The sequence below is a fragment of the Oryctolagus cuniculus genome, chromosome 10, assembly GCF_051225735.1.
Source record: "Oryctolagus cuniculus isolate XC-2025 breed Fujian yellow rabbit chromosome 10, ASM5122573v1, whole genome shotgun sequence".
Taxonomy (NCBI): domain Eukaryota; kingdom Metazoa; phylum Chordata; class Mammalia; order Lagomorpha; family Leporidae; genus Oryctolagus; species Oryctolagus cuniculus.
The window spans coordinates 60,101,699-60,112,234 of record NC_142876.1 but is presented as its reverse complement, the minus strand read 5'-3'; the positions used below and the strand labels follow the sequence as shown (position 1 = coordinate 60,112,234).

General features: G+C 43.3%; 1 long non-coding RNA gene across 1 annotated transcript in view; it reads right to left on the bottom strand.

Annotated features, from left to right (window-relative positions):
* Nucleotides 1–585: 585 nt before the first annotated feature.
* Nucleotides 586–10,536, bottom strand: part of LOC149123787 (uncharacterized) — a 33,656-nt gene continuing 23,705 nt past the window's right edge. The window contains exon 2 of the long non-coding RNA XR_016214627.1: nt 586–897. This is a non-coding gene — a long non-coding RNA (uncharacterized LOC149123787). The remainder of the gene's footprint in view (nt 898–10,536) is intronic.

Genomic DNA, 10,536 nt, shown 5'->3' with positions numbered 1-10,536 from the left:
ATTATCTTTATGGTTGCAAGGCAGGGGCATTGGCTTTAAGCTTAAGAAGACTTTTTTTCTGCTCTTTTGCCTTTTTCACGATTTCTTCTGTTTACACTGACTAGTACAGATATTAAGAGTTTGAGTTTCAGTAGTCCTAGTGATTGAGCTTACATTATTCATCTTAGGTTAAATAAACTTGTGGGAGGCTGTAAATTTTAGAATGGGCACCTGAACTGGGTCCATCTGCCCATACCAGTGCAGAGTTTACTCACATTGACTGAGCTTCAGCTGCTTACAGGAAGCCCTGTAGCCAATTAACTGATTAAGCTGTAAATAACTAGTTAAGCTGAAACCAATTGATTGGTTGATTGACTAAGCAATAAACAATTAAACTGTTCTTTACGCCTTCTGTGTGTGTGTGCGTGTGTGTGCGTGCATGTGTAGTTTTTTGTTTTGTTGTTTTTCTGTAAATGCTGTCAGGGTACCTTGTTGGTTGAAGTTAACCTGCTCTGATTCTGGTAGCTGTCCAATATGCAAATCGTTTTTTGTTGTTTTCCTACCAATCGGCCTAATGTATTTTACTTTTAAAACTGCTTGATAACATTTTTAAGACTTTATTTATTTGAGAAGTACAGTTACAGACAGAAGAGGAGAGAGAGAGAAAGAAAGAGAGGCCTTCCATCCGATGGTTCACTCCCCAACTGGCCGAAACAGCAGGAGCTGGGCTGATTCGAAGCCAGGAGCCAGGCAGGAGCTTCTTCTGGGTCTCCCACGTGGGTGCAGGGGCCCAAGCACTTGGGCCATTTTCTGCTGCTTTCCCAGGCCATAGAAGAGAGCTGGATCAGAAGAGGAGCAGCCAGAACTCAAATGGGTGTCCATTTGGGATGCTGCCACTTTCGGCGGGGGCTTAGCCTCCTACAGGTAAAAGATAATATATCTTAAACTGCTCTTTGTTCCTATGTAAAACAATCAATTACTTTCATAAGTGTCTTTAGTTCATTTTCTATTGCTATAACACAAACGCTGAGTCTGGGAACTTCATTAAGACAAAAGATTTATTTACCCACAGTTCCAGAGATTTAAGAGTATGGTAACAGCATCTGCAGGGCTCTGGTAAGAGCTTTCTGGGTATATCACAGGATGGCTGATGACATCATGGTGGGAGTGTGCCAGAGGACAAGACCACATGGTAAGACCAGTTGGGAAGCCAGAGAGATTCAGGGGATCAGGCTTGATCTTTTTACAACAACTTACACTTGCGAGATCTAGCGCTATGGGAAACCAGCCTCAAGCCCTCCTGAGTGTGCTACTCCCATGACCTGATTACCTCCTGCTAGACATTCTACCACCAAAACATCACCACACTTGGGCCCAAGCCTCCAATGTATGAACCTCTGGTGGGTACACTCAATCATATCCAAACCATATAATGAAATGCTAATGGTGACAGACACCATAATTAGCTTAGCTTATAGCTAGAACTATCATATTTAGTACCAGCTGCTAAAAAAGAGTAATTTAAAAATTTACTTATGATTTGAGAGGGAGAAAAACAGATAAAAAGGTAAAGTACCCATCTGCTGGCTTACTCCCCAGCTGCTGGCAACAACTGGGTTTGGGCCAGGCTGAAGGCGGAGCCTGGAACTCAACCCAGGCTTCCCATGTGGATGGCAGACACCCAATCACCGAAGCCAGCACTGCTGCCTCCCAGGGTCTCCGTTAGTAAGAAGTTGAAGTCAGGAGCCAGAGCTGAATACCAAACTCACACACTCCAAAATGGGATGTAGTCTTCTTAGCTGTTAGGCTAAATGCCTCCTTCAAGAAGAATCTTTAAGAAGCAAAATGTTTTCCTTCACTTAGTTTCAGCTCTGTGGTGGGCATTTGTCATTTGGTGATTGCCCTCCAGTGCCCAAAGCCCTTTCTTGTGTTCAGGGAAGATCCCACTGTATGAGTGTTGGTAGGGAAAGCTAACAAAAGCCCCTGCACCCTGCTAGGTGCACCATATACGTTGGTTAAACTGAAAATGTAAACAGGAAGAACATTTTCACAACCAGGAAAGGCTACGCAGTGAGTCAGGGCTTTATGCTCTATTCCCAGTGAGCTCCACCAAGATTAGCTGACTGTCTTCAGACAAGGCACACAACTTGCTCAGCTAGTTGCTATTTTCTGCATCTGGATATATCAAAAGGAAATGAGGCTGCTGACTTAATTGGAGTGATGTAGGGATTAATCAATGAATGCAAATTAACTGGGGGGGGGGGCTGGTGCTGTGGTGCAGTGGGTTAAAGCCATGGCCTGAAGCCCCGGCATCCCATATGGGCGCCAGTTCTAGTCCCAGCTGCTCCTCTTCCGATCCAGCTCTCTGCGGTGGTCTGGGAAAGCAGTAGAAGACAGCCCAAGTCCTTGGGCCACTGCACCCATGTGGGAGACCTGGAAGAAGCTCCTAGCTCCTGGCTTCAGATCAGCACAGTTCTGGCCGTTGTGGCCATCTGGGGAGTGAACCAGCAGATGGAAGACCTCTCTCTCTGTCTCTACCTCTCTCTGTAACTCTTTCAGATAAATAAAATAAATCTTTAAAAAGAAAAAAAAAAGAATTAACTGGGGATATCTGCATGAAATTTTATTTCTGTTTTATACTAAAAAGATAAAAATGTTTAACTCACATACACTACCAATTATAAATGATTTAGATTAATTTAGTTGAACTCCTAGACATTTCTGTACTATTTATTATAGATATTTTATTCCTCATGTAATTATAAAAGTAAAATATGTTTTTATCACGTGTACAAAATCTAAAATTCCAGTTTCTGGACATTTGGGAAATCTTTCTACCTCAATCTTCTCTTTTATCAAATTGGGAATTTACTAAATAGTTACAGCCTTTTTAGCACCAATAAATTGTACAAATATTTCCTACTCTATTCCCATTCTTTACTCCTACTTCTTTTACCAGGCTTCGATAAATTCAGTTCCCATATGTGTGTTTAAATAGATGTACTGCTTACCCCCTTGAGAAATGCAAATTAAAATCTTCCCAACTCCTTTAATGACTACTTCAGTCTCCTTCAAATGTTTCAACTCAGTTCTCCTGATAGATGTGACCCAAGGTTGAATAAACCAACTCGTCTTTCAATACATGAGTGCCTATCCAGTTCAGATCACAGACAGATATAAGTGGACACTTTTTGCTTTAGGCTTTCTCTGCCACTTTCATTAACCTCTGAAATTTTTGCAAACAGTAAATCATAGCCACAAAATACAACAGACCAACTATCCCATATATGCATGGTTCTCTAAAGTTGACATGATTTGGGATGCTAAATTTAAAAGAAATATCACTGCTGTTTATTGATCTGCCCCAATGAAATGAGACAGGAAACACTTAATTAGAAGTACACATGATTCAGAAAGACACATCGTCTTTAACAATTTTTGTCTTCTATGCTGCAATTGTGGGAGAGATACAGATGTACTTCCCTTCATGTAATAGTGCCAGGCTCTTGAAAAATGTGAACATCAAGGGAATGTATGAAAGTAAAGATTCTTTATCTTGTTTAATTAGCATAGACTTTAGCCTAGAATTGACACTGCATTGGGCTTTTAGAAGTTTGGTTACTGAGTTAACATACATTTATTGAACACCTACTAAGTGCCAGGCACTATGCTTCATGCCCGGGATATAGTGTAGAACAAAATAGGCAAGATGCTGCTCTAATGAAGTGTTAAGCTTTGCAGATGAAACAAATTGCACTCAAATAAACAAATGAGACAAATAAACAAATAAACAAAAGAGAAAAATAGGAAGGTGAGATGGAGAGTACAGGGGAAGCCATGCTCTAAAAGGTTGTCAGGGAAGCAGGCGTGTGAGCTGAGTCTTGAAGGCTGACAATGAACTGGCCTGGGAAGACCTGGGGAAGACAGTCAAGTTTGACATGGAGCAAGTCTGTAAGTGCAGGGGCAAAGTAAGGCCCTGGGGAGGGCTTTTGTGAGGCCCAATTCTGTCTAATGGCAGGCAGAATGGAAGATGGCCAAAGGGAGGCCAGCATCTCCACTCAGTGTTCTAGTTCTTTTGCTTTTTGAAAAGATGTTGCCTGTGATGGTACCTTTAAAATATAGTTGCCCTTGTATGGCCTCAGCAATTCATAGGTTGATGAAAATAAAAGATAATTAGCACCTACATTTCTTCCCTTCTGAAGCTCAGGTGCTGTAGGATGGCGGCCAAGGAAAGGAAGTGGTCATGGAGGCATACTTTAATAACGACGCATTAGAGCAACCTTCTGAGGATGTCATACTGCCGGAGATGCTAAGTGCTTTATGTGATCTCATTTACCCTCGCAACAAGCCTGTGTAATGGTGTATCTGTTCGATTTGGAGATGCACTCAGTTGTAAGGAAAAGAAAACTTCAATGTCAGCTAAATCAGCGGAGAATGAGGATATTTTCCCCATATAACACAAAGTTCCAAGTCACACAAGTATAGCCCAGGGCTAGAACAGCTGTTCAATGATATTGGCAAAGACCTAGGATCTGGCTGTCTCTGCTCCACCAGCCTTAGCATGTTGATTTTCATTTTCTGTTTGTCCCCTCATAGTCCCAAAATAGCTGTTATTGCTCTCGCCATCATATATGTGTTACAGGCATGATACAGGAACATATAAAAGAGAAGAAGCAACAATATGCACAGATTTCCATTTACGTCTTACTGGTGTAACTGTCTCATTGCAAATTTTACCTGCATCATTCTACTTTTTTAAGCTTAGAGTAGTGATAGACAAGGGGAAGAAAGAAATGAAGATCAAGTGGTACCTGCCAATATAAAACTCAAGAAAACTAAGTTTTAACGAGTCACACTAAGGCAGCAAGTTGTGAGCAATTAAGAGGCAGATCCCATGGTTTTAACCACTCAGCACTGCCTGTGTCAGTAGATCATGCTTCCGTTTCTGATAATGTTTCAAAAATACAAAAGGAGTGGCAGCAACAAAGAGCTCCTCAAAGCCCTATCTGGGAAAATGGCACAGGCATTCATAATGATGTGCTATTATTATTACCGAAAACATTCATTACAAAAATGTCTACCCTAAATGACAGGACTGCAAATAATTAAAACACATATTTTTGGTCCTTGAGGGAGTTACAAATGAGTTGGGGATCTGGTGTTGTGCACAGCAGGTCAAGCTACTGATTGTGATGCTGGAATCCCGTATTGGAATGCCAGTTCAAGCCCTGGCTGCTCTGCTTCTGATCCAGCTCCCTGCTAATGCATCTGGAAAGGCAGTGGAAGATGGTCCAAGGACTTGGGCCATTGCCACCCATGGGGGAGACCTGGATAGAGTTCCTGGCTCCTGACTTTGGCCTGACCCAGACCTGGCTGTCGCAGTAATTTTAATAGTCAACCAGGCGCCAGCGCTGTTTGCAGTGCCGGCATCCATATGGATGCCAGTTTGAGTCCCGGCTGCCCCACTTCTTATCCAGCTCTCTATTATGGTCTGGGAAAGCAGTGGAAGATGGCCCAAGCGCTTGGGCCCCTGCACCCGCCTGCACAGCAGAGAGCTGGCCTGGAAGAGGAGCAACCGGGACAGAATCCGGCGTCCCAACCGGGACTAGAACCCAGGGTGCTGGCACCACAGGCGGAGGATTAACCAAGTGAACTGCAGCGCTGGCCAAATAAATAAATCTTAAAAAACAAAAAAAGTGAACCAGTAGATGGAAGATCTTTGTCTCTCTCTCTCTCTCTCTCTCTCTCTCCACCTCTCAGAATAAATAAGTAAATCATTTTTAACAAGTGAGTTGAATGAACCAGACAGGTATATAAAAAAGATAAATAACAAGGTAGGTTAACATAGATTTGGTGCCAAAGGAATGGATATAATATATACACTAGAAGCTCCAAGACTGGAGAGATTAGCATTGGAGAATGTATTAACCATTTAAGGGCATGAGGACAGCTAGTCCAAGAACTCATTTTATAGATGAGAAATCAGGTCAAGAGAGATGAAGCAGATTGCCCAGCTATGGCTAAGAAGAAATTAGAACCCAGAGATTGTGAATCTTAATCCATTGCCCTTTCTTCAGGGCCCGTTGCTGATTAAACCGGTCAAGGAAGGCTTCTTGGGGCTGGCAGTGGCGGGGGTTTGGGGGGAGACTTTCAACTGAAGCTTGAAAGGAGGACAAGACTTAGGCCACTAAAAACAAAAAAGTAGGGCACTTCAGGAAGGAGGAATAGCACCATAAAAGGGGTAGACCTGGGGACAAGCAAGATAGTTTTAAAATTACTTACTTATTTATTTTTATTGGGGGGGGGGGGAGAGAGAGAGAGAGACCTAGACTTCCCCTTCTCTGGTCCTTTCCCTAAATGGCCACATCAGCCAGGTCTGGGTAGGAACGGAGCCAGGAGCCAGAAACTCAATCCAGGTCCCCACATAATGGGTGGCAGGGACTAAACTATTTGAGCCACCACGTGCTGCCTACTGGGGTGCACATTAATAGGAAACTGGAATTGAGAGCAGAGGAGCCAGGACTCAAACCACATGGGATGAGAGTATACTAAGAGGCAGCTTCACTTGCTGTGCCACACCAGCCCCTGGATTTTCTCTTAAGACTAGCCCAGGCATTCAAAGCCCTGGAGCATTGATCTCTATTGAGAGTTCAAATGTGGGAATAGTTGGCTCTACCAACCAGTGCATTGGATACCACAAGCAATCATCCTTCAGGCCCCCTTTCTAGCAGTGAGTGAGATGGAAAAGAGCTTTAGCAAACATTATTGTGAGATGTCACTGCATCCTGCTCAGACGTGAGTTGACAAGACTCTGAAGCTAGGGCTCTGGCTTTCAGCAGCTTTCTATCTCTAAAACAAAAACAAATAACAGAGAGTTTCCTCTAGGAGGCTAAAAATGGAAAAGGGAAAGAGATCTCAGCCCTGCAGGAAAAGCTTTGGGGGCCTGTGCTCGCTCTTCTATAGGCGATCTAAATTTAGATCCCATTCTGCAAACAGAGCGGCAGGCTGCTTCCGTTGCAAATTCCACATTCCCAGTTTGCATTTCTTTTAGAATCCTATAAGATCATTTCAAAGGTTCCCAGCCCAGGCTGCATCTGCTTGCAGACTGTAGACACTCAGAACTTTGTTTTCTGGCATAGGCTCAAAGGAAAATTCCAGAAAATTCCTCAGAAACTGGAGAGACATGAAATCTGGAAAGGATGGTGGTCATTTGATGTTGTTAGCATCAGCTATCGGGAAGATTTCCTCTGTGATCTCTGCACCTACCGCTCCCCCTGCCCCTGTGTTCACCCCCAGCAGACCCCGGTCCCCACCCACAAACTCTTCTTTCTCGGACTCAGAGTTGTTTCTTGATTGTATACAGGGGGCCTTTCCTATCATTTTCCTCCTTGCCACTCCTCTGTTTGTACTTTTCCATTATCTTGTCCCTTCCTGGCCCAAACAGAAAGTTCTAGAAGCATATGTGCTAGGTATTCAAGGAGACGATGGGCCAGGGGTGGGATGTGTTGGCTGAAGGTGAAGGAAGGTTGGGGACGGTGCACGTTCCAACCAGCCCACATTGGAAAATTCACCTTCTGGTTGTTATTTTTTCAATCTTTCTGTGATTTTTGAGACAAATGATGCATTCTCCATCCAGAAGTTAGTACTCACAAACTGAGCTATCATCTCTGGTTCCAAATGTTGTCTCTTTCCTCATAAAACCAGCTCCAGGGGAGGCTCTGCAGATTAGCTAATTAGTAAGTACCCAGCACTCTAAAATGACAGCAAATCTATTTTGAAAATTCTGGAAATTTTTAGTGATAAAAGAATCCCTTACCAAGAGCCTGAAATTCTAGTTCCAACACAGTGGAAAATCATCTACCAAGTCGTGTACTTTTCCCCTTTGGTTTTTCTAACCTTGGAAAAAATTTTTTTAATATTAGTAAATCATTTAGAGGAAGACAAAGAGTAAGAAGCAAAGAAAAACACTGTGCTGCAAGAGGATTGATTTAGTTAGGCGAGCTTTCATGAGAGGTAAGAGGTGAGAGGAAGCCACTCAGGGTTTGCTGAAATGAAATCACCTCCCTCCTAGGAGTCAGCTTTCCTGATGTGAAGCCCCCATCCCTCACCAAGGATCATTATGTAGAATAAACTCCCAAAAGCCAAGGCGGAAGAAAAGATGGCTTTTGAAAATTTTTTAAGAGTTTAATGAGACCAGATGTACCCTGGAAACACATTCTTAAGAACAACCTACAACGGTCCAGACATTCTGTTCAAATTAGTGACTTATTCTAAGAAGAAACTAAGACAGTGGCTGCTGAAATGGGCATTCTGGAAGCATGAGAAGGTTAATATTCACAGACTGGTCTCAGAACCACTGCCACATGACAGTTGCATTGCCGAGGGCTTCCAAACACACTGTGGGCAGAGTCCTCATTAGGCGAGTGCCTTTTGAAATCTCTCCTCCCTTATCTAGCTTCTACAATTCTTATCATTTGTTGTTTCTTTTTCATGATGAATGCTTAGTGCTGCAAAGGATCAAAAAAATCTCAAATGCTTCCTATACAGAATGTACAGAAATACATTTTCTCTAAACTACCCAGTCCAGGAAGCAGCAGGCACTCCAGTGAGTAACGATTTTCGGAGAGATTCCATCTCCTAGTTGACATTGAGCATTGAGTGGCCTTAGGAAGTCTTGTGGCTAGGGTTCTGCCTACTGAGCAAGGTGACAGTTCTACCTGCCTGATCACGGACTGACTTGTCCCCAGCATGATGAATGCCCCTCACCCAAAGGATCCCAACAATCTTCCAGAGGCAATTTCTACTCCAGCTGCACTTCAGACACACTGACCTCCCAAGTCTTTAGTTTTGTGACCCAGCAGCACATTATCAGTGCAGAGAAGAAAGTCCGAGGATCAGCTGGAAGCATCTTCATTCCCAGGACTATGACTTATAACCAAAGAAAATAAACAAACCTAAATGGAATGAGCCGGAGATATGTATATGGTGAGTGACTTGTTAGAAGACAAACCATGCTATAACTAGTTCCTTTTGTGCTTCTGATATATGGTGAGTGACTTGTTAGAAGACAAACCATGCTATAACTAGTTCCTTTTGTGCTTCTGATCCATTTTATGTAACTTTTTCTTCCTCATCATTTAGAAGGATTTAGTACAAAACAAATTGTGCAATGCTCCACTGAAAAGAAACCATTCCTTGCAGTGTAGTAGGGAAGTTCTAAAACATACTGTTTTACATATGGTACAGGGAAACTTAAAAAGCTTATGAGCACACAATAGCATTTCAAAGGTAGAGTTACAGAGAGGGAAGGGGGGAGAGAGAGATACAGAGAGAGAGTTTCCATCTGCTGTATTACTGCCCAAATGGCTGCAACGGCCTGGGCTGGGTCAGGCTAAAGCCAGGAGCTTTGTCCAGGTCTCCCACATGAGTCCAGGGGCCCAAAGACTTGGCTCATCTTCCACTGCTTTCCCAGGAGCATTAACACGGAGCTAGATCCAAAGTGGAGCAGCCAGGACTCAAACCAGTGCCCACATGGGATGCCAGCATCACAGGCTTTACCCACTACGTCACAATGTCAGACAACCAAACAATTTTTGTGGTGAGAATTTCTGTATGGTTGGTCTAGTTAACACCTATGCCAGGGCCCGGTGCTGTGGCATAGTGGGTAAAGCTGCCACCTGCAGTGCCCGCATTCCATATGGGCACTGATTCAGATCCCAGCTGCTTTATTTCCAATGCAGCTCTCTGCTGTGGGCCTGGGAAAGCAGTGGAAAATGGCCCAGGTCCTTGGGCCCCTGCACCTACATGGAGACCTGGAAGAAGCTCCTGGCTCCTGGTTTCAGATTGGCGCAGCTCTAGCCATTGTGGCGGACTGGGGAGTGAACCAGCAGATGGAAGATTCTCTCTCTCTCTCTCTCTCTCTCTCTCTCTGCTCTCTCTGTGTAACTAGGACTTTCAAATAAATAAATACATCTTAAAAAAACACATATGCTAATACCACCTGCCCTTTTAGTAAAGTTTGGTACATAAGAGAGTAATTATTCTATGTTCTTCTTCAAGAACTATTATTTCAAATAGAATTACATTGAATGTGTATATCAAATAGTGAAGAATTAATATTTTGATAAGATTGGATCTTTCATCCATAAATACAGTATTTCTCTAATTAGGTCTTTTTCATAGTCTTTCAAGAAGTTTCACAATGCCCTTTACAAAAGTCTTGTGGGGGCAACATTGCAGAATAGTGAGTAAAGCTACCACCTGCAATGCCAATATCCCATATGGGCTCCAGCTCATGTCCCAGATGCTCCACTTCTGATCCAGCCCCCTGCTAATGGCCTGGGAAAAGGATCAGAAGAGAGCCCAAGTACTTGGGCCTCTGCCACCCACATGGGAGACCCAGATGAAGCTGTTGGCTTCTTGCTTTGGCCTGGTCCAGCTTGGCCATTGTGGTCATCTGGGGGAGTGAACCAACAGATGGAAGATCTCTCTCTGTCTCTCCCTCTCTCTGTGTAAGTCTGACTTTCAAAATAAATAAATAAATCTTTAAAATAAATA